Source organism: Sciurus carolinensis, chromosome 8 (genome assembly GCF_902686445.1).
Source record: "Sciurus carolinensis chromosome 8, mSciCar1.2, whole genome shotgun sequence".
NCBI lineage: Eukaryota > Metazoa > Chordata > Mammalia > Rodentia > Sciuridae > Sciurus > Sciurus carolinensis.
The window spans coordinates 126,623,453-126,644,893 of NC_062220.1; the positions used below are offsets into that span (position 1 = coordinate 126,623,453).

Genomic DNA, 21,441 nt, shown 5'->3' on the forward strand with positions numbered 1-21,441 from the left:
GATATTCCCGGGAGCTGCCAATCATCCCTAGCTTGAATTTAGAACAGTCACTCTTTTGGGTGAACAGATGGAGATGGAGGGTAATCTGGAGACTGAAAGTTGTTTCCAGAAAGGGTTATAAGCGCGCATGTGTGTGTGTGTGTGTGTGTGTGTGTGTGTGTGTGTGTGTTTACTCAGGAGCCTATTTCGGGGCTGGCGATTTAGACAGTGCACTGCAAGGGAGAAGCCCTGGAGGAAGGGAGACCCAGGATGAGGAGAACGTGACCAGCTGGCCACGGTGGCTTCCCGCACATCATCTGGCTTCCACGTTTCCCATCTGGTAAAGGCCCCGAGCTGTGCTTTTCCTTTGGCAGAGTGCGCACGCTGCCTGAGAGTTTTCCACGCACGCTCGGAGCTCAGAGAGGGAAGCGAGTTGCCCACGGTCACACAGCCAGAGCGGCAGCCGTGACGGGACAGATCGTGCTGCCTTCCAGGAGAAAACAGCCCCAGGAGGGCAGGCTGGACGTGACAGGAGGCGGCAGGGAGCGGCAGGCGGCTCCAGCAGCCACTGGGGTCCCAGCAGGGAGGGTTCCAGGCTCAGAGTCCTGCGGCCCCAGGTTTGAATCCCACCTCTGCCTCTCGCCAGCTGTGACCTGCCCTAGGGACTCATCTCTCTGAGTTTCTGTTTCTTCCTCCCAAGAAAAAGGAATAGTGAGGATCTGTTCTCGAGAGGGGAGGGTGGCCGGGCCCCGATGGCCCTGCTGGGTTGTCCCCTCCCCGGACACATGGCCTCCTCTCTCCCTCTTTTTCTCACACTGGATTTCTGGCCCGCTGGCTGGACAGAGAAGGGGCAGGTCGGGACTGTGCTTGGTCGGTGACAGCGGAGGCCGGGCGAGGAGGAGGCTGGGAGGGTCTCCCTCGGGCGCCTTCAGATCACTTACCTCCCCTGGGCGCTCTCATCTTTGGGGTGCAGCCCTCGTGCCTGCTCACCAGGGCTCCCTGCCGGCAGCGCCCTGCAGAGGCAAAGGAGACGTCACGTCAGGGAAGGTGCCGTGGAGCAGGGCCGCGCCCTTGGAGAGGCAGAGGGGCTTTTGGGCTCCCTGAGGCCTCTGCAGGTGACATTTGTGGGAAGGACGCTGGGAAGATGCTGCACCCAGGATCTGACGTCACCTGCTCCTACAGAGAATGAACTAGCTTACTTCCAGAGCAGAGGCGTGCGAACCAAGAGGACAGGACTCGGAGGGCCCCGGGTCTCTGCGGGTAGGCCTCTTCCCTCCCCTTTGGAGTCTGGAGTTCAGGAAAAGTAAATAGAGTGATAAGCAACAACTGTCAGCACTATGTCCCTATCACCACCTGGGACTCGTGGGTACGGCTGATCAGGCTGTGCACTGCTCAACTCCAGATACCAGGTACCCAGTCTGTGATAAATATGGCGCCCCCTGGGGTTGGGCAAAGTCCTGCCACTACCACCTAACACTAACCAAACGCCTACTAAAGAGTACCTTGTGGCATCTTAACCCCCAAAAGAGGCCACAGATGAATAAACAGCACCATGAGGACAAGCAATTGACAGAGGAACTGACAGACCAGCGACTCCACCCTGAGCCGAGACCCCAGGACCCAGCTCTCAGCCACATCACAGGAACAGGCTGTGTCCACAGAGAACATGTACAGCACAGGCAGACGCTGGCCCTCATGGGACCAAGGGGACCTGGTGGCTTGCGAGCAGAGTACATGCATCGCAGTGCTGCATACCGACCCCTCAGGATGGGAGAATTTTTAGTCCAATTCTCTCCCACCCCCAGTGAACAGACGGGCCAGGAGGGAAATCTCTTTCCAGACTGAGTCTGGGGTTCAAGTTCTGCCCTCAGTTCTGTTCTGGGGGCGGGGTGATTTCCAGCTGGACGGCTCCTGGACTGAGCAGATTATGCCTCCTCAGAGCCTCCGCTTTTCTATTCTGTAAAAGGGCTCTTGGGAAGCTCAGGTGAGATAGTAGCAAGCACTTACAAACATCAGCAAGGATGATGAGAAAAGTGTCTTAACAGAAATAAATAGGCTGAAGCCCTGCACGGAGGCACATCCTGGAATCCCAGTGGCTCAGGAGGCCGAGGCAGGAGGATGGCAACTTGGAGGCCAACCTCAGCAAAAGCAAGGTGCTAAGCAACTAGGTGAGACTCTGTCTCTAAATAAAATACAAAATAGGGCTGGGGAGGTGGCTCAGGGGTCGAGTGCCCCTGGGTTCAACCCCTCGTACCCCCGCCAGGAGAAACTGGAAGTCACTCTTGGCACCTCCCTGTCCTCCCTCTGTCCTAGCTGTCATTTCCCCTATTCCTGAAGCACCAGCTCAGTGAGTACATTTAGCACCAACAGAGAAGGGGATTCCCGCAGAGCCACCAGCCCCTGCCCCTCCGCGCCCGCTACAGAGGCTCAGGCCAGGCCCTCCGCCCTGGGATCCCGGCCTGCCCTCCGGGAACAAAGAAAACCAACCAGGGCTGCGCACCTGAGGCTCTTCCGGGGCGAGGGCACAGGCCCTTGAGATGCCGGGAGCCACAGTGCCTGCCAGCGGGGGTTCCTACGGCCACCACCCTCCCCCGATGGCTGGCCCAGAGCCGGGGACCTTCAGGGATGCGGAGCCCCAGGTCCCCCCAGCAGCCCTGAGGAACTGAAATCCAGGTCCCGCCGGAAGGAGCAGAAGGTCGCCTCGGCTGCTGGCTTGCCCGGGCCACGTTCCGGTGGCCAGAGCCGCGGTGGCAGTGGCCACTCCACAGGACTGCACAGGGCTGGAGTGGGTGTCCCCCACCAGGTGCCCAAGCCGCAGCCAGCCAAGCGTGGTCTGCAGTCAGCGCCCCAGTGGCGGGTTCCGCATCCCCAGACTCAACCGACCCTGGTGGAGAACTGGAAGAACGGATCGGGCCTGCAGGAGCACGGCGGGGTCCCCTAGGAAGGCAGCGTGGGGTGTGGCCTGGCTTTGATGGCCCGTGTCCGAAGTGGCGGAGAGGTGGCTCCGGGGTGTGCCCAGGGGCGCAGGAGCCTGACTGAGCCCCGGCAGGCGCGGGCATCGACGGCGACGGCGAGGCGGGTGTCCTGGAACCAGGGCCCCACGGTGCCCAGGGACAGCCAGACGCTTTGTCACGGGGAGGGGAGGGAGGCAGAGGGAGCAGAGGAGACTGCAGTCGCAGCCTGGAAGCAAACCATCCAGAGCCACAACCCAAGAGTCACGTAGGGCATTTAGAGGCTGCTGACCTGGCTCTGGGGTGTCCCCGTCACTGCAGGTTCTGTTGGACAGTGCTCACACAGGACGAGTGACAGGCAGGGCTGGGGGCCAACGAGCCCTCCTCTTCTGATAGGACATCAGTAATAGCGGCCAGCATTTATTAAGCACCGCTGTGTATTTCGCACCAAATCTTGGTCTCTAGCTGTGTGTCCCTGGCACATGTCTTAACCTCTCTGAGCCTGTTTCCTCATCTGTGACATGGGGATGACGATACCTCCTAGGAGGTGTACACGTGGCTTCAGGGCACTAACGTGGCCAGTGCCAGGAGGAGCTCGGCTCCCGGGGGTGCTGGGAGAGGAGAAGGCGGGGCCACACAGGAGCGCTGTCCATGCAGGAGCCTGCGACGCGCACAGGTTCATCCCCGTTTGACAAGTGAGGAGGTCAACTCCAGGGGATGATGGATGTGATTAGAAGAAGCCCTGCCTCCGAGAGGCCATCCGTGATTTGGCGTCACTGTTCTGGGTGGGGGACAGCAGGGGAGGGTGGGGGCCCTGGAGATGGCGGAGGCGAGAGGCTCCTGGAGGCCGAGACCCCGAGGCGCCCCTCCCACAGCGCTGGCGGAACGCCCACGACGTGCCGCCTCTGCTCCTGCTGGTGGGACAGGCCAGGGGGCGGCTCCCTGCAGGCGCCCCCACTCCAGGGGCGGCGGGGCTCGGAGGACATGCGCACGGGAGCGCGCACTCCCCGGGGGCGAAGGGGCGCAAGGACTCGCTGGAACTCACTGCGACTTTCTGAGTTGCTACCGCTGGCCCCAGGGCCCAGGGCCCGCTGAGAACGCAGGCCACCGCTGCCCAAAACGCCCGGCCCGCAGCCCCGCCCCCCGGGCTCCCAAACTTCCCATTGCCATGGTGACGCCACGGCCTCCCACCCGCCGGCCCCCAGCCTCGGTGCAGGGCGGGGACGCCCCTGAGCACCGGAGACCTCTGACTCCAAGGGTGCGGGAGGAAGGGGACAGTGATCCCGAGGTCTGGGGAATGGGGGAGGGGGCGGCCCGTCTGCTGCCAAAGGTCTTAGCTCACTTCTGAGCACCGGCTGCATGCCGGGTGCTGACCAGGGGTTCCCCTCCATCATTATAGTTTTTCCTTAACCCCCCCCCCCCCATGACTTCATCTGACCCTCCCTCATTAACCATCCACTTCCTGGAGCTCAGAGAGGTAAGACAACCTGCCCAAGGCCACACAGCAGCCTGGTTGGGAAGCCAGGGAGAGAGCCCTCCTCCTGAACCTGACTCTCCCCCATGGCTCTGCACGGTTCAAAGCAGGTCCCAGTGCCACCCGCCTCCCTCTGGGGGCATGAGGAGCAGATCACACCTGGGCTCCTTCACTCAGGCTGCATCTGGGGAGTCTGGGGCGCCCAGCCTCCACCTCTCCCCCAGCAACGCTTCCTCGGGCCTGGCAGGGTCCACGCACAACAGTGTCGGCATCTGACCTCCCGGCGTCACACAGGCGAGGACTGGAGGGGACACCTGCTCCACCCTCCACTCGGCACACGTGGGGCTGCGTTCCAGGGAAGCGACTCCACCCCAGAGGGCTGTCACTGGTCAACTCCCCAGGCCGCGGCGGCGTGGACAGCCATTGGCAACACAGGCCCAGCGCAGGCTGACGCGGGAGCTGGGACTGAGATCTGGGTGGGTCTCAGAAGGACCAGCAGGAGGATTCAGGCGGCCAGCTTTGAGTGAATAAGAATCAGGGAGAATTCCAGAAAACAAGCCCACACACGCACAGGGGGCTCTCCGACACCCTGTCCTCTGTCGCTAAGTCCGCTGGGAAGTCTTGCATGTTTCGGTGCTGACGAAACCACAGGGCACACTGAGGCTCAGAGAGGTGAAGCACTTTGTCAGAGGTCACACAGCTGCTAAGGGCTCTGCCTGGTACCGGGGCCCAAGCTCCGAGGCGCGTCCCCAGCCCCCCACCCCACGCAGATGCAGATGCTGTTTGCCCCGGGCAGGGGCTGCCTCAGGCCCCCAGCTTTGCCTAGTGCCTGGACGGCCCCCATGGGGCTTCCCAGAGAGGAACAGGACTCTTCTGCCTAGGGAACTAGGCAAGCGGGAAACGGCCAGGGCGTCCTGTGCCCCACCTCCCGCCGCGGGACCCTATCTCCACTCCACGCCAGGGAGCGGGTACTGAGCCCTGGAGGAGCCCCACACCTGGCCTGCGTCCTGGCTCTGGAGCAGCCCCGTGCCAGGTCCTGTCTGGAATGCCAGGGGACACCCTGAGCGCATGGTGCCCGACCACCCCATGGAGTGCCGTTAGGTGGCACTGGTCCCTTCCCTCTAAGGGGATTCTGACGTGTCACTGTGCTTCGGGGGCCCCGGATGGCAGAGAGGCCGATTCCCCGCGCCTGCCCCAAATACAAGGGCATTTCGGTCCACAACGGAGTTCAGAGACCCAACAGCAGAGCACAGACGCGGCGGAGTGGTCTGTGAGCCCAGGGGGGAGCCGAGTTCATCGGCCACCCGTCCTGGCCACTGCAACGTCACAGCATGTGATCCCAGCGACTCGGGAGGCTGAGGCAGGAGGATGACGAGTTTGAGGCCAAGAGCAGGACACTGTCTCGAAAATTTTTAAAAGGCTGGGGTGCAGCTCAGTGGTTCAATTCCCAGTGCCAAAATAAAATACAGTAACAAACTAAAACAAAAGCGTGGCCCATAAACTCACGCACAGCGCATGATGCTTGATGATGCTGACAAGTGATCGACTGTGATCCCAGCTTACGTCTCCCCTGCTAGGCGTCTGACCATGATTTTGATGGAGTCCTTCTGCTTACTAAAACCAAGTTTGGGGTGAAACAGTGTGCAGGCTTCCTCCAGCGCTTCCTCTCTCTTTTTTCGGCACCAGGGGTTGAACTCAGGGACTCTTGACCACTGAGCCACATCCCAGCCCTATTTCATATTTTATTTAGAGACAGGGTCTCACTGAGTTGCTCAGGGCTTCGCTGTTGCTGAGGCTGGCCTTGAACTCGCCATCCTCCTGCTTCAGCCTCCCAAGTTGCTGGGTTGACCAGGCACTGGTCTTGACCGCACGGTGAGGTGAGACCACGTTGACAGACTGACCCACCCCACACCACGCAGGTCAGTACAAGCAGCTCTTTGATCTGTGCACGACAAATAAGTCAGCAGTCCTCTTACCAAAACACGCCCCACCATTACGTGCGACAGTGTTCTGATTTAGAAGACCGAGGTGGGACCAGGGGTCTGTGGGTGCGCCCTTCCCCTCCCGTATGACGTGCCTCTCAGGGACCTGAACCCGGCATTCGAGGTCTACTCACCTGGCACCCCCAAGGCTGGCCTTGGGAAAGGCTACTGCCCTGTCTTAGGAGGGTCAAGAGTACGCGTCCCAACCTTGGACAGACTCGGTGTGTCCTTGGCTTGACTGTCCACTGGCTGTGTGACCCTGAGCCAGTGACTTCCCCTCTCTGAGCCTGTTCCAAGATGAGTGTGAAGACAGCAGCTGCCTGGTCAAGCCCTCAGGAGGCTGGCCCCAGCACGAGCCCAGTGACGTCAGCTACCACTGAGTACAGAGCTCGCCCTGACGGTCCTGCCCCCGGGGAGCGAGCAGAGCGGGGCGGGCGTGTGGGTGGTGGGGGGTGGGGGACACAGAGCAGCACTGCCAAGTCCTGTCCAGAGCACCAGGTGACACCCGGCGGACAGACAGACCGCTGCACGGCTCACCTCCCCCACCAGGTCACCAGTAAGAGACCCAGAGCCAGAGCCGGAGCTGGGGGCAGCCCGAGGCTCCCGAGGGGCACCTGCGCCCGAGCCTAAAGATTCTGTGACCTTTGGTGCCACAGAGCGTCTGGCTGCCTGGGACACCCGCAGGCTCCTTCCCTGAGTCCATCTTTAAATGAAGGAGGAGGAGGGAGTCAGCGGAGCGGACTGGCTGAGGACAGAGCCACAGGAAAGGCTGGGGACAGCGGCCCACAGGCCCTCCATTGAAGCAGCAAAGACCAAGGTCTGGGGCAAGTCCAGGAACTGCAGCAATGGAGACGCGGCACAGGGGACACAGGGGTCGGCCTGCCACTGCCATGGGCCACCTACAGTGAAGGTGCGACTTTCCCTGCCCTCGTTCCTGGGCCCCTGATTAGCAACCCCTGCAGGGACCCAATTCCACTGTGGACGCAAGGCCTGCAGCCTCCCTTGGGGTCAGGAGCTGTGGCCCAGCCTCGTCTGCCAGCCCACTACTGCTCTTCCCAACCCCCACCACACACTCAAGAGTGGTAGGGGCTCCAGAGGCTGAGGCAGGAGGATCGCAAGTTGGAGGCCAGCCTCAGCAGCTTAGCGAGGCGCTACGCAACTCAGTGAGACCCTGTCTCTCAATGAAATATAAACAAGGCTGGGACGTGGCTCCGGGGCTAAGCGCCCTGGGTTCCATCCCGGGACAGAAACAAGAAAGTGGTAGGATTGGCGTGGAGTGCCGGGTGGCGGACTGAGCTGGCCCAGCTTTACTGTAGAAGCCAATGTAGCTGGTGACAGCGATCGTGCAGGGCACACCCGGCCACCCAAGCTCTGTCGCACGCCAGCAAGTGGCCCTGGGTGTTCACAGGACAGCAGGGACCACAGTGAGGGTGACCTTGGCCACAGATCCCATATACACGGCCCCTGGGGAAGCGGAAGGAGGCTCCACGTCTCAACCCGTCAACAGTGGACAGAGCCCGGGTGGGGGTCAGCGGCTTGGGTGTGCTCCTGCCTCTGCCCCAGGACCCCTGCAGTACCACGTCCACCCTGGGTCTCAGTGACTCGACTGCTGGGTGAACAGCTCAGCCCCTCTGGGGTGGACCGCGCCGGCCTGTCAATGGGCAGATGCCCTCAAGTGGGGAAGGGACAGAATGGCCAGGGAGAGGAAGGAGCTGGGCTGGGGGCACAAGGAGCTGTCCTGGAGCAGGAGACTTAAGGGGGCGTGGGTAAACTCAGGAACCAAGATCAATCATGTTTAATGGGATCTTTTTAGATTAGTGCCAAAAGTCCCATGATAAAGAGAAAAATCCAATTTTTTTTGTGGGAGGGACTGAAACCAGGGTGCTTAGCTCCTGAGCTGCATCCCCAGCCCTTTTTTATGTTTTATTTAGAGACAGGGTCTCATTGAGCTGCCTAGGGCCTCACTAAGTTGTGGAGGCTGGCCTCCGACTTGCAATCCTCTTGCCTCAGCCTCCCGAGCCGCTGGGATTACAGGGGTGTGCCAAGGTACCCCAGGGAAATTCTGCCTTTCCAGAGAACATATGGCGGTGCGGTGCCAAGCTCTGAGTCTCCTGTAGAAGGGAGAGGGACCAGGCCCGCTGCTCCTGCCGGTATCTGACATGCTGCTGCATGGCTCATCATGGAGATTTGTGTACAGTTCACTTGTTCTGTATGAACTCAGTCTTGAGGTATGATTGACATGCGACCTGCCACAAGCCCCGCAGCCCCGACAGCAGGGGCTCCTGGGGGCCTCCTGGGCACGAGGTCCACATAGGAGACCCACGTGGCTCGACAGAAGCAGGTTCCTTCGCTGTCAGCCATTCTGCCTGGACGGGCCCAGGGCAACCCCACTGCAGCTTCTACTTTGCGATGAGCATTTACTGAGCACTGACTGTATACACCAGGCATCACCTCCCCACAGAGCTCCATTTGAAGCACCCACTGAGGCAGGTGGTGAGGAGGGAGTGAGCACAGGGAGAGTCGGGGGCCGTGGAGTGGGTCCGTCTCTGCTGCTCCTGGCTGTGCAGCTGACACGGCTTTCAGGGGAGCCTGGCTCCATCTCCCCTCAGGGTCGCGCCCACCTCAGCAGCTAGAACCGTCTCTGGTTTGACACCTGAACTGCCCCCCACCCCCGCGCGCACGCGCCTGAGGTGCTAGGATGGAGCCCAGGGCCGAGCATGCGGGGTAAGCGCTCCAGCCCTCAGCCTCGCCCCCGGCCCCAGGCTGTCCAGGGAGGGCCACCCCCCAGAGCATGGCCTCTTGCTGACAGGAGGATGGAGGTGGCACGACCCCATGTCCCAAGTGCGCAGGAGGTCCTGGCCACACCACGTCCCCGACAGGTGTGGCCTGGTGCTCCCACACGCCCGCTGCCCGGGACTCCCGAGATGCAGGTGACCCCATGCTGGAAGCAGTGTGGCCCCTGGAAACGGAATCCACTTCACACAGCTATTCACTGGGCTTGGTGGCTCAGGTTGGCAGCTGCGGGCAGCTACATACCCTGTCCCCAGTGTCCCCAGCACCCCAGTGTCCCACTGTGCCCTTCCCCCTGGAGAGGACTCGGGACCACCTGGCTGAGTCAGTCTGGACTCCCCCTGGGCGGTTCCAGCAAAATCCTGCAGGCGGAGCTCCTCAGCCACACGGCCTGGCGCCTGGGGGCACAGGTCAAGGGCTGAGAAGTGGCCAGGAGGGTTCCGCCAGTGGACTCCAGCAGCCTCGGTTTTCCCGTCTGTAAAACGGGCTAACCCGCCTGCCTCTGAGGTTGGCGGCGTGGCCCGAGCCAGGGCAGGGCGGGGCTTGGCAGAGGAGGCCGGGTAGCTGCCAGCTCCTAACCCTCCTCTCCCCTAATTAGCCGCTGCTTACACGTTCCGCCTGCGACTCTGACGGAACCAGATAGGACCATGAGATGAAAGGAGCCGTAACCGCAAGATGCCAGGATAAGGCGCCAGGTGGCAAGCGGCTCTGGTCCCGTTACTCATGTGGGGACCAAAAGCCCAGGAGAAGCACCTACAGGCCCGGGAGAAGCACCTACAGGCCCGGGAGAAGCACCTACAGGCCCGGGAGAAGCACCTGCAGGCCCGGGAGAAGCACCTGCAGGCCCGGGAGAAGCACCTACAGGCCCGGGAGAAGCACCCACAGGCCCGGGAGAAGCACCTACAGGCACGCCAGGGCTTCCTGCCGCGCCCGCCTGGGCCCTCGGTCTCCTGCCCATTCACAGGCGAGACAAGGTGTGAAATCAAAGAACCGGCAAAGAAATGGAGGTGCTTCTAGAAGGGCCGCGCGGCTCCAGGGCCTGGAGGGGGAGCCGGCAAGGCCACAGGCCCGGGGTCCTCCTGTCACCGACAGTGCACTGGCTGACGCTCCTGACCAGCTCAGGCAGCACGTGCTGGACAGTCACCACAGATCCTGCTGGGCGGCGAGCAAGGGGACCCTGGAAGGGACCTTGACCTCTGCGGGCCTCGGTTTTCTCATCTGTGAAATGGGAACCAGCAGCAGCAGCAGCAGCGCCGTGTGGCTTTGGTAAGGCCGGAATAGACATCCTGGCCGGCAGAGCTGCCCGGACTGCCAGGCGAATGGGCGGCACCCTGTCCTGTCACCTTCGTCACGGTCACTACTGCCAGCCCAGGCGGAAGGTCCCTGATACAACCTGACCATCAGTCACAGGAAACCTGGGCCCTGACCCGGGGTAGGGAGTTCTGAGTTTTGGGGCATTTCGAGTTCTGGCTCGGGGTGCTCAACCACTAGGGCCTCGGCAAACATTCCCAAATCAGCGCGTGTGGTGAGGGAGGGTGAACTGTGCTTAGATTCAGCTCTCGAGGACTGTCCTTCGTAGGACAGACAAGGCCAACCCAGAGGCACGAGGAGGAAGGTCGAGATTCGGGTACGGGGGAGCCGAGGCCGCCACAGGCGCTTGGGCAGCAGCGGAGCGCCATGAGGCTGGTAGCCAGGGCCCACCTACGCGCAGCTCTGCCAAGGCCTCCCTCGCGGCTCCCGGTCCCTGGCCTTCCTCCCAGTGCCGCTGGGCACAGCCGCAGCTCCACCCCCGCCTGCTGCTTCTTGGGTGCCAGGCTGTGAATGCCAAGCAGGCAACAAGCTGGGGCGACCAGGAGGCCCAGGAGCCTGGAAGGGGCCACAGGGCGGAAGAGGCAGAGTCATGAAGACTAACTTCAAGCCTGGCTTCTAGTTTGCTGTGTGGCCTTGGGAAAGTCCCTGCAGTCTCTGAGCTCCAGTCTGCTCATATGCAAAGAGGGTCTTCACTGCCTCTAGGCTTCGGGGCTGCTGGAAAGATGCACCCCGATAAAATAGCAATGGCTTCTCGGAGTTGAGTGGCCCAGGAGCCAGGCCTGCGCTGAACGCCAGGGGGTCGCTGCACCAACTCCTCTGGAAACCAGTCCTCCCACGGCTGCTCGTCCAAAACTGTACCTCGGTCGATCAACCCCGTTACAAGAACCGTCCATCTAAGAAGAGCGAGGGACCGAAGGCCCGCGTCTCATCGCAGCGACGTCTCTGCAGAGTGGGCGGGGCCCCACTCCTGCTTCTCCAGGGGTTCAAGGCCGCAGCACGCGCGCACACGAGTGCTCCTTGCTTAGGACCCTCTTGCCACCCCCACCCTTCTGCAGGGCTCCACTGGTGGGGATCTGTCCCTTTCCAAGCCAGCACCCCTGCCCCGTTAGGCAGCACACACCGCCAAGCACCTACTCGGTGTCGCTGACCCCAGGCCAGGCAGAGCCCTGTGCCCAGAGGGTACTGGCGCGCATGCGCGCCCTCGCTCCGCAGCTCTGCTTCCCGGCACCTCCGCAGGGACGCGCGCGCTTCACCTAGACAGAGCTTCCCAAAGGACACCTGCGCTTTCACCTTTGGCGCAAGGACACGCCTGTCACCTCTCTTGCCCCGGGTGACAGATGCCCTGGGCCTTGCCCCTGTGCAGCAGGTGACAGTCGCTTCAGGGATTGCCAGGTTCGTCCTGGAAGCGCTAGAAAGATTCGGCACCCCCGCACCCGTGGCCCCTTCTGCAGAGCCATGGGACATGTCCCCTGGCACTTGGGGCCCTGCCAGCGCGCACACCCGCCCAGTCCCTCCGGCGGCAGTGCGTGAGCCCCGGGCACCCACTTGGCGTGGTCTGGGGTTGCTGCGCCCGCCAGGCTGGCGTCTCCTCTCATTTTCCCGAGGTGGAGGTGCAGGCTGCGCGCCGCGTCTGGGCAGCCAGCGCCAAGGGCCAGGGACCTCGAAGGCCGCCCCCGCGCCGCGTCTCCCTGCCACTTCCTGCCCGGCTCCTCCGCAGCCAGAGCCGCTTGGGGCCAGGAGGTGGAAAGGGGCAGCTCCCTGGCCAGGGAAGGAGGGCCTGCCATTGCCCTGGCCGCCCCCTGCCTGCTCGTGTCCAGTCAAGCAGGAAGAAGGCCCGGCTGGGCACAGGGACGCAGCCAGGCCCCACAGTCCGCTGCGGGGACGGGGCTCCCAGCCAGGGGCAGGCATGCCGTCGCGGCTGCACACCCGAGCCTCAGTCTCCTCTCCTGGAAAATGCCCCTGGTACTCCTGCAGAGGACAGAAGTGCCAACTCACACGTGGCTCAGTCGACGGATCGCCTGGCTCATGTTCTGCAGCCTCACAGGGAGGCTGGATCAGCACACAGATGAGGAAACTGAGGCTCATAGAGGCTCCCGGGATCTGGCTATGACTAACCTGCAGAGACGTGGCTGTGGGACGGGTGGCCTCAGAACCACCAGTCAGCGTAACTCATCTGACCTCTGCCGCAGAGCTGTGTGACCCTGGGCAAGCTGCCTCACCTCTCTGAGCCTCAGCTTCCTCAGCAATGAAACTGGGACACAGAAATTAGAGAGGGGAAGTCCCTGCACACTGAAAGTAGCACATGCTTTCCCACAGCTGGGCTCCATCACGCTTCCCCGAAAGCAAAACCCAGCCCGGAAACACCTGGTACCTGTGGCTCTTTCCAAGCACCACAAGCAACATGGGAGAAGGCCCAGCAAACCCCCAGAGAGGGAAAGACCCTTGTTCAAGGTCACACAGCTGGGAAGTAACTGAGAGCAGGCCTGGACAGGAAGAGGGCACTTGAACCTAAGTAGGGAGCAGCAGCGGGTTCAAGCTGGGCAGTCTGGAAGCTGGCAGTGCCCAAGTTCTCCCCCGTTGGCTGCTGACTATGAGGACATTTTAAAGGACAGGCCAGCCTGTGCTGAGCTGCCAAAGGCAAAGTCTCCTCCTTCCCCCAGGCGCTGGTGGGCTGCTCACCGAGGGAGCAGCAGGAATTTTCTCAGTGGCCACTGCTCAGACTTTCTGGGTCACCCTCTCTCCTATGACCCGACGAGCCCCACCTACCAGAGACCCTACTATGACCTTCCCTGCCAGAACCTTCCATGAGGTCCTAGCTCCTTCCCCAGCTGCAAAAGCACCAGGCAACAGAAATCCACCACAGGTCTCGACTTGCCAGCAGCTACATGAAAGCAGTCGACCTAACTTTGGGTTTTGAACCCAACACACAAAATTACTATCATTTATCAGCCAGGCCCGGTGGCGCACGCCTGTCTTCCTAGCAGCTCAGGAGGCTGAGGCAGGAGGATCGCCAGTTCAAAGCCAGCCTCAGCAACAGCGAGGCCCTGAGCAACTCAGTGAGACCCTGTCTCTAAATAAAATACAAAATAGGGCTGGGGGGGTGGCTCAGCGGTCGAGTGCCCCTGAGTTCAACCTCTGGTACCCCCCAATATATATATATTTATTATCACTAATCAAATATTATTGAGCTATCTTACTTTTAAAGTTTTTAAGTACAGCTTTGAAATCTGAGCTAGAGCTGCTCTCTGCACATCTCAGTTTGGAGGCTGAGTCTTTGGTGGAAACACCTGATGGATTCTTAGATGCCTGAGGACTTGGTTCAAAGTGTCCTCAGTCACTCACATGGTCCCATGCTTGCTTAAAAGGCTTCCAAGAATGGACCCGAGTCTCTGTTTCAAACTTTAAGGTTTTAAACTCAGTTCCTCAGTCCCTGGCCACTCTGCAAGGCCTTGTGGGTAGTGGGGGCTCCTGCAGGACAGGCAGGGCTCCCCGTGACCTCGTTGACCATCTCAGGGTTCCTGAGCCTCTGCACCAGACAGCTGGGCTGGCTCATCCTTGGAGGCAGAGATGATCCCACGCAGGACAATGAGTCCAGCAGCATCTTAGGCTCCCACCCACCAGTGGTCAGCAGCCCCTCCCCGGATGCAAGAGCCAAAAATGTCCCCAGGCAATGCCAAGTGTGTACTGGTCACCATCAGCCCTGCCAGGATCCACTGATAGGCGGGCAGGGAGGTAGGCCCATCTCTCACCTGCAGGTGCCCACCCAGTGCATGATGCACAGGGATGCCCGAGCCCGTGCCCGGCAGAAGAGTGCTGCCCCACTGTGCGCCAGCTCCCCAGGGAGCCTTCTTCATGCCCTGCCTGGTCGGGGCTTCCCCTGGGCTCCCAGAGCACCTGCACCCATCCTGGTACAGCTCCCTTCAAGCGTAGGAACTACTGGATGCTCAAAGCCTAGCTTCAACACAGGTATACAGCAGGTACTTAATAGATCTTCGCAGAATTGACCTGAGAAACAGGAATGGCAGATTGAACAGCTGCCTGGGGCCAGTTGTGTCCATCTTTAGTTCAAGGCTTTCTCATATCAGCAAAGGTGCTAATAAATGTGGCAGGTCTGTTTACACTCCAGGCAATGGGCTAGCACCCTGTGGGGTTTCGAGGGAAACTGAGGCCCACACAGGAGAGGGGCTTGCCTTGTGTTCCAGTCAGTCATTCTGCAGTTCAAAATCCCTAGTTCCTTCTTTTAATGATCATAATGAAATGCCACAGGAAAAAGGATATACACAGTACATATCTAACAAGGTATTTGTGTCCACAATATATAAAGAGTTCTGTGGAATCAATAAAAAGGGCAGGCAGGGCACTATACAATTGGGCTATTCTGAAGAAATTCTTCCTAAAGGAGGTTATCCAAATGGTCAATAAGCATGAGAAAGGGTGTCTGATCTCATTATCCACCAGGGAAATAAATCAGAAGCACCTGGTGGGATCTATACATCTGAATAACTAAAACAATATAAAATATCACAATAGCAATTGCTGGCAAGGGGTGATGAAACCAGAACTTTCAAGCTTTGCTGGCGGGAGGGTAAAACCTGGCACGATCCCTTTGGAAAATTCTTTGGCAAACGCCGAACGTGCAGATGCTCAATGATCCAGTGATTGCACCCAAAGGCACGTGCAGAAATGTCTCAGCAGCACTGGAGGCAGTAACCCCCACTGGAGGCCGCCCGCACCCCCATCTTACCCCCCCAGCCCTGGTCCCTGGCCACTGACTCCTCACTGGCCTCCCTGATTCTCCCCGAATCCTCAGTGAGCAGCCGGCGTGGGTGACCTCGTGAACACCAGTCATGTCCTCCGTGGCTCCCGCCCCCTCAGGACCGTCCCGTCCCTGCAGGCCCCACAGGGAGCTGCCCGTGTGGCTTGTTAGGGCCCAGGACCACGGCGTGTGCGCAGCCTGAGGACCTGCTCCAAGCCTCCAGCTCTTCCTACCCTGCCCTCAGTCCACTCTGGACTCCAGGTGACCTGGGCCTGGCCAAGCAGGCCCTCCATCCCTGGCTCAGGAGGGCTGTGTACGGCCTGAAGGCCTGTGGGGTGGCGGAGAAGGTGACAGAACTGGAGACGTAGGGCCAGCTCCAATCAGCACCTGCAGCTCCAGCCTCAGAACAAAGCCAGGCCAGGAGGCAGAGCCGGGAGACGGAGACAGAAACCCCGATGCTGGCTGGGCCTCTGGATCCAGCCATGCCTGACACAGTCCCCGGATGTTTTAATACGGGAACCAACAAATGAGCTGAGTTCCACGGAAGCTGGGTTTCCATCTCTGCCAATCAGGAGTCCCAATGAGCTGTACATACCCTCCCCCCAGCCTTATCTCGGGGTGCCTGCTGTCTCCTCAAGCCTCATCTTCTTCAGGAAGCCTCCCGTGACCCCAGCTAGATCAAGCAACCCTGCCGGAGTCTCGGTCCCCCGTGCCTGCCCTTGGCTTCCCTTGACCGCAAGTCTCATGGGCCGTGGGCTGTGCGGTCCCTTTGCTCGTGTTCCTTCCTTTGGACGCCCACGGGCACTCATCTTGTACTTTCTGAGTCTGCCTCACTGATTCATAGCTTCCTTGCATGAGGGCGAGGGGAAAAGAGAATAGGTTTTATGGAAAAAGAGACCTGAGATTGAATTCCCCACCTGAGCTTTGTGACCTTAGGCAAAACACTTAACCTCTCTGGGCCTCATTTTCCTTGTCGGTGCCATGGGAGAGCAGCTGAATACACCGAAACCCGTGACAGCACATTGGAGTGGGACAAAGCCTTCGTCGGTGCCAGCTCCTGCCGCTGCCGTCTGCGCCAGAGAAGAAAGCCGGCCTGGTTCTTCGTTCCTACCACCAATGCTGTGGGCCTCTGCCAATCTGCTGTGGAGGACACGCTCTCCAGTCCCCGTGACCAGAAGGTTGACCCCGTGCCCCGGGGCAGTGGCTGAGGCCTGGCTGGTTAGAGGGTTCAGACATTCACAGATGAGCACAAGACTCCTAGTGGAGAGATGTAAGTCCCAGAATTTTCAAGAAAGGCTGAGAAAATGGCTCTCCTCCAGCTGAGACTGCTAAACTATAAGCCCACAGCTTCTCGCTGGGGAGAGCATTCCTGAGAATGAAACCACCACCAAAAACAGCCCAGCTGAGACAGTTATACACTGGAGCACCTGGATACAGCTATACCTGAAGGTGATCTGTTTTTGGACTTTCCATTTCTCTGAACTAATAAGCTGTTTCCTTTTCTACCTTAAGTTGTTTTGACTTAGGATACCTCTACTCACAGCCTGACTCATCCAGGCACATAGTAGGCTCTTACTGACTTGAGGTCTTCTCCCAGGCCTCAGCCTGATTTTCACAAACATCGGTCCTGACAAAACTAAGCAAAATTGATTTTCAGTCTTGTTTGAAGAATCGGGGCAATGGCTGGGGTCAGCTAACTGCTGCTACTCCTGCCCCAAGGAAGTGGATCTGAGTCTCAACACAGGAAGCTGACTCCAGAATATTTTTTACAAAAGGGTCAGAAGGTTATCAGATATTCTTTGGCTTAGGAAATCTCTGGCTAGCTTCCTCCTCCCCCCAGGTTGTGGCTTTCTGGATCACATGACCGCCCACTTCACTGCTGTGGGTGTTTTCATGGCCAAAGGCCAAGAGCTTGGCCAAGAACAGGGCGGAGTGCCATTCAGTGGCTGGGTGCAGTGCTCCCGTGCCAGAGCATTAGGTTTCCACCCTCTGATGTTCTGGGCCTACTGCTGCGGGGCGGGACTCAGGTGGGGTCTAAGAGGTGAGCTGTCAGCCCCGGGGCCCCCAGGTTCCTGCGGCATGCATCTCCCCTCCGGACCAACCAGCGGACCCTCTTCCTCCTCATTTCCTCCTGGAAACAGGGAAAGCAAGATTCTCAAAGATTTCAAGAGCGGCTCAGAATAAGAACACTTAACACACCACGGGGTCCCGGGAAGCAGCAGGCAGGGACAGACTGAGAGCAGACGCCAGCTGCCTTCCACGGGCTCAGGGCTCTCGGGGCAGCCGAATCTGCAGACCTGCCTGGTCACTGCCAAGAAGCAGGCTGCCATGGGGAAGGCCCTCACTTCTCCACGCCTCAGTTTCCTCATCTGTGAAATGGGTCAAGAAAGGCAGAAGCGGCTGTGCTGGGAATGACTGAGCGTCCCTAGGCGTCGGGTGCCCCACGGTGGTGTCTGTAAAAATCAGGTGTAACGCCCGTGAGCAGGTTGCTAGGATGGTCCCTGTGCTGTGGGCAGGAAGCTGAGAGAGAGGCAGCCTCCGGCCCTGGGTCTCGGGTGTCTGACTTGGAGGCCACCATCTTCCTACCCCTCGACCTCCTGTCAACCCTGCCCCCAGGTCCGCCCCACACGAGAAGAGACTCCCCCAGGCGCCTGGCTACTCAGGAGGCCAGAGGCACATGAGAGATGCTGGCGGGCAGGGGACAGTCACATGTCCCCGGAGCCCGCGCTACCTCCTCTCCTGGGCTCTGGGCCTAAGTGAAGAGGGTGCGGAGAGCAGAGCAGGAGGGAGGAAACCTGAGTCCTGCTGACTGCCCGAGGGCCCCCGCCTCCCGCACCAGGACCGGGGCTCCCAGCCCCCCGGCCGCCGCCCACCTTCTGACCGGCAGGCGGCAGGTGGGACGTCCTTCCCCAGCCACTCCCACCCACTCTGGGCAGGGCCTGCGCCAGACCTCCTGGGTGGTCAGTGTCCCGGTTTAGGTATGAGGCGGCCGAGGCCCCTGTTAGGACAGCAATGTTCAGAGGCAGGTCACCTGGTCCGCAGGAGCCTCCCTAATGCGCGCATTCTAGGCCAGCGAGGGTCCCTGCGGGTGCCCGGGAGCCCCTTCCCCACCCTCCGCTTCTGATCCCCAAGAGCAAGAGCCGAGCGGCTCTCCTCCACCGGGACCCTCCCCAGGGCGACCCACTTGGGCTCACTGGCACCCCTTGGGGCTCGCCTTGGGCCCGGAGCAATGGAGTCGCTACTCGGACTGAGCCCACCAGGATAGCCCGCTAGCTGCTCTTGCTCCGGGAGAGGAGGCGCCTCCCTAGGGGCCAGAGGAGGCTGCACCCAGGAAGCGCCCCCAGAGTACGGGCCAGGAGCGTCCAGCCACCTGGCTGAGGCGACCTTGAGCTTGACCGCAGGCGCCTGCTGGCCCCCCTGCTCCAGCACGACCTCCCCTCCGCTCCCACCCTAACAGCCAGGGTCAGCTCACAGCAGGCACTAGCTAGACCGAGGACAGGCGGTGAGGCCTCCGACTGGCCAGACCATGACCGGCGCTCCCCACGACCACCTTCTCCCCCTGCAGTCAGCTCCCCAAGGGTGGGGACGGGGTCTCTCGGTCAGTGCTGGATCCGCAGTGTCCTGCAAACAAGAAGCGCTCCATATGTGCAGAGAGACCCTACAGAAGGTCCCGGGATGGTCCCTGTTTAATAGGCGAGGAAACTGAGGACCGAGAGGAAGTCACGGACGCAACGTCCACTTAAAACGAAGATGCAAATAAATCATAGTGGCCAAAGGCCACGCCGTGCCACACACCTAAGGACAAAACCTAGACTTGAACCCAGGGTGGCCGGATGAGGACCCCCACGCTAGTTAAGGACGCCCCGCAGGCCGGGAATCCTTCTTATAGGGCACTTGAAATGCACGAGCTCATTTAACCCTCACAAGTGGTCTCCGGGGACAGCTGCTATCCACCCACTTCACAGACGGGGAGACTGAGGCCCGGGGAGGGAAAGTCCTCGCCGACACCTCCCAGCAGGGCAGGGTGCTGAACCTGCCGTCTGGCCGCGCCACACCCTGCGGCCGCGCATCTCCAAGGAGGTTTCTGCAAAGGCAGGTGCTGCGCCCCGCACTGGGGTGGAGGCTGCGGGGCGGGGCGGGGCGGGGCGGGGCGGGGCGTTCTGAGGCTGCGGGGCGGGGCGGGGCGGGGCGGGGCGGGGGGGGGGGCGTTCTGCGGCAGAAGCGCCAGAGGCTTGGCAGGCCCTGCAGGTGGCGCTCTCTGCCTCCCAGGAGGGGGTTCCCCGGACAAGCACAGGTACATCCCACCCCCTGCCTCACCACTCCGGGTCCCAAGGACCGGTGGGGTGGGGGATCCAGGCTCCGCTCTGGGCTGCAGAGCTGCAGGCCTGTCCTCGGCCACTCACCGCACTCTCTGGGCCTCAGCTTTCCCATCTGCAAAGGAAGGAGCTGCAGCCCATTTTCGCCCTGTTTTCGCACCCCCAAAACTTCCCAGCCAACAAAGACTGCAGGCAGCCGGGGACGGGGCTGGGGGCTCGCAGGCTGCCCAGGGCCACACCGCCGGCTGCAGCTGGGCCAGGGCCCCAAACCAACCCCGCAGCGCCCACGCTTCCTCTTCCTCCACCAGAGCCCTGGCGGGAGGGGAGGAGGCCCCTGGGCACAGGGAGGCAGAACCGGGGCCTCCTTGGTCCCGGCCTTCACCTGGGCCTGGGCCACGCTGCCTCCTCCCACACCTCGAGGGGTGCCTGACCCCGATCCTGGACGCCGCCAGGGACTGCATGGTGCTGTGGCAGGATGTCACCCCGAGCAAAGGAAGTGGGACGGGTTTCCAGTGAGAGAAAGGAAGGGGAAGTGGGGCGGGTGGGAGGAAGGAGACAGAGCCAGCGCATGACGGAGATGAAGGTCGGGGATGCAGATGGGGAGAGGCAGGGACAGGACGGAGGCCCAGAGGGACAGGGCGGCCCCGACCCAGCTCTGCTCCCTCCACAGCGCCAGGCTCCACCAGGTGGCAGCTGGCACAGCCCTGCCCCTCCCCCAGGCTCCTGGGCGGGGGTGGCACATCAAGAGCGAGGTCCCTGCAGGCTCCACAGAGCCCAAGCGCCCACCTGCAGAGGACCCCCTCAAAGCCTTTTTACTCTTATTTAGTTTTGTGAAATGAATTCACTATTTTAAAAAGATTTTCAAAGGAAACTGTAACCCCCTGGCTTCAATGAAAACAAAGCGCCCTAATTAAAAAGTCACTAGAGAAAAGGGCGCCAAGGAAGCCACCCTCCGCCGAGCCGGGCTGCCCTGTTCCAGGGAAAGGAGCCGCCCGACCCAGCAGCACCTGGGAGACCGTCCTGGGAGGCCATCGAGGGTGGAGAGGAAAACTTCCTGGGTCTTAACACGCCCCACAGCAAGGGCGGCCACCAGGGTAACCCCAGCCTCTGGCCTGACACCAGCGGCTCTGTGGTGGCTTCCTTTCCCTGCCTCTAGTTCCCACGCCTGTCCTGCCGCCCAGCTCAGATGGCACCATGAACTCTACGAAACCCACCAGGCCACACTGCCTCGCCTCTCCTCACTCTGGCGCCTGTGTCCTCCCCCCTGAAGAGCCCTGCTTGCCGCCTCCTCCTGGCACATGCTGCAGCCTCCTCCAGGAAGCCCTCTCTGATTGCCTCCCATCCTTACAGCGGTGGCCCCAAGGGGCTCAGCTCCCTGGGTGGCCTCCCTGCTTCCCGGTGCAGGGCTGGGACCCCATTACAACCCCCACATCTTCTCAGGACACAGCACGGCCCCCAACTCCCAGCACAGTCTCCCTGGAGATCTGAGGACTAAATGAGCTAATAGGTGGGTGAAGAAACCAAAGGCACTGTGCTCTCCAGCGGGACACAGACCCCTCTCTGGGCTCCAAAAGCGTTCCTGCCAGAAGATCCTGCCAACACCAATAAGAAGCCCTGGCCCAGATCAGCCCCAGCCACTCGCTGGACCTCGGGCTCTGAGCCAGTGACCCAGCTTCAGGAGCCTGGGTGTGTCCCCTGTGCAAGGCAAACAGAGAGCCACCGTGCGCTCAGGAACACACCTGAAGAGCTAAGCCCCAAGAGGCACTCAGACACTGAGTGCGGTCGTTAGTATTTTTACTACCACTGAAAACTCACCAAGCCACAAAATTTTATGACTTGAGGGGACTTAAGAGATGATCAGAGCAAGGCTTGTCAGACCTTT

The 21,441-nt window shown here is 60.8% G+C and overlaps 1 protein-coding gene across 1 annotated transcript in view; it reads right to left on the reverse strand.

The window, feature by feature from the left end:
- Tpst2 (tyrosylprotein sulfotransferase 2) overlaps positions 1-21,441 on the reverse strand; it is a 41,962-nt gene that overhangs the window by 14,123 nt on the left and 6,398 nt on the right. Inside the window, exon 2 of the mRNA XM_047562611.1 lies at positions 921-992. The gene's annotated coding sequence lies outside the window, so the exon portion shown is untranslated. The remainder of the gene's footprint in view (positions 1-920; positions 993-21,441) is intronic.